Raw genomic sequence first — 2323 nt, 5'->3', positions numbered from 1 at the left:
CATCCCTAAAACAAATGGACAAAATATATTTTTGTCAGAAACTTGCAGCAGTTACTATGTGGTTCAATCGGTATTTACCAGCTTGAGCTCGAGGTCACGGGCTTTAGTCGAGCTGCAGAAGCCGCATTATGATGGAAACCAAACGCGAAAACGGAAATGTGGTTTGCGATTAATATGACAGCCCGAGGGACTCTAAATAACTCACGTACTGCTTTGGGAAGTATAAATCCGCATGGACTATGTGATCTCTGCAAAAGCACTCATAATATACAGTGTTCTGCAACTTAACCGTCTTGGAAAAGACGGTTCCGATAAAGTTGCTGAACACTATATACGTAGCCAGGTCTTGCTATTTTGGCTAAATGAAGCTGCAGGTCTTCTACTGCCCCACACTTGGTTTATGTGGAAGATATTCGGTTAAAAGAACATTACATACATTCACTCCAAGCCATATTTTTTTCATGCAAAGAACTACAGCCGCTGGTATCAAGACGGGGGCTCTACAGAAGCCGTAGAAAAAGGAAAAGAAAAGAAACTACCTCGACGCTTCTTGAACGACGAGGGAGGGGGGGGGGGGCGGGCGTGAAAAAGAAAGAAAACTGCTTCTCGCTGCGCGGGACCCGCTGCCCCCCATCGGTCCATCTCTTCTCCCTGCGGCAAAGCGGAAAGAACCACGGGGAGGCGAAAGGCATCGAGGCACCCTACCGCGGGGGGCGACAGGAATGCCGAAGCAGAGAGAAATAGCGGCGAAAAAAAAAAGAATTGCATGCACCGCACACAGGGAGATTCTCGCTGCTTTTGGAGCTTCTCTCCCCCCCCCCCCTCCTCCCTTCTTGAGGTCACGTGGCCAAAAGGCGGGAAAACACATCCCGCGCGAGCTAAGATGCGCGGCGCCACTCAGTCGATGGCCAGCCTCCGTGAGTCCGTGTGGGCGCGCGCGGTGCCTAGTGCCTAATTTTATCGTCCGCTTTTATTTCGCGCAAATTCAACCTGTCTCAACCTCCTGCAGCAGTCAGCGTTTGAAAAGAACAGCCCATATATGCAGCTGATGATTGCAGCCGCTCTGTACAGATTCTTCGTGCCGAAGTTCACCAAAACATGCGTAAGTACATGATCTTTCGGTCTTGATCAGAGGAGCTTTTTGCTAGATTCGATATTATACTGAACATAATAATTTATTGTTTTGGAGCATATGTTCGTCTTGTTATATACTCCTTGCATCTTTCTTCATATATATATATATATAATTGGTGTGGGCGCTGATCGCGCAGGAAGACTTGCTGAGCCGTTTGGAAACAAGGCTGCGGCTGGCTGCGGTGGCAGAATTGGCTCATTTTGCTGCAGTCTGGGTCCTTGGGTATCTCCTGTCCCAAAATGCTCGCCTTTTAATATGGAGGGACACTCACTATACCGATCAGGTAAGTCCAATTAGCACATATTTTGTTCGATACGACAATATACTGCAACTGTTTCTGGAGCGCGTATATATATGCGCATCTTATTACTACGTACATTTTTTTTTTATAATCGATGTGTGCGCATTTCGCTCTGATTGCGCAGGAAGACGTGCTGAGCCGACTTGGAAACGATGCTGCGGCGGTGGATTTAGCTCTTTTCGCTGCAGTCCGAGGTCCGATTTCCTCTGCCCCAAAACGCCCGTCTTTCACTTCTTCACATCGAAGTGCATGCACTGACATGTATACCGACCAGGTAAGTCAAATTATCGCTGATTTTCTTCTATACGATAATGTACTGCAACTAATTATCTATTGTTTTGAGACTTATGCGCATCTTGTTACTGTAAATGCATATTTTGTAATTGGTGTGCGCGCCTTGCGCTGACCGTGCAGGGAGGCGATATCAGCTGATCTGGAAACTGGCTTCGACAGTGGAAGCTCGTTTCGCCGAAGCCCGAAGTCCTTGGTCTCCTCTACACTAAAACGCTGGTCTTTCGCTTCTTCATGGCGGTGCACTTGCCGGACAGCTATTAGCGCTGATTTTGTTCGGAAAATTCGATTATCCGACTCACATCGATGGGACGCATGCAACCCAGTTAAATGTCAAATGCTATCACTGATATAAATATTGCAGCACCCCTCGCCATAGGAGTGATCAGAAGCTGTACTAGCATCATCGCTACTGCCAAGCAAGCTCGTGCCAGGACTGAGTACAAGATTTATGCCATGTTTATTATTATTATTTTTTTTGCTGCTGTAATGATGTATATACGTGAAAATTGATGATTGAGTGATGCGGTATGCTGGCAAGGTAAGTGAGCCAGTGCGTTCATTTTGTGGATTTTGGAATTATATATGTGATGCAC

The 2323-nt window shown here is 46.7% G+C and overlaps 1 long non-coding RNA gene across 1 annotated transcript; it reads left to right on the top strand.

Annotated features, from left to right (window-relative positions):
• The first annotated feature begins 994 nt into the window (after positions 1 to 994).
• On the top strand, positions 995 to 1603 carry LOC146184855 (uncharacterized). Its single transcript, XR_014708603.1, has 3 exons — positions 995 to 1102; positions 1272 to 1418; positions 1561 to 1603. It is a non-coding gene; the product is annotated as an uncharacterized LOC146184855 (long non-coding RNA).
• The last annotated feature ends 720 nt before the right edge of the window (positions 1604 to 2323 follow it).

This window comes from Amblyomma maculatum, chromosome 7, assembly GCF_055883805.1.
Source record: "Amblyomma maculatum isolate TAMU_Amacu chromosome 7, ASM5588380v1, whole genome shotgun sequence".
Taxonomy (NCBI): domain Eukaryota; kingdom Metazoa; phylum Arthropoda; class Arachnida; order Ixodida; family Ixodidae; genus Amblyomma; species Amblyomma maculatum.
Note: the sequence above shows the minus strand (reverse complement) of the source record. Positions and strands in the feature narration are given on the sequence as shown.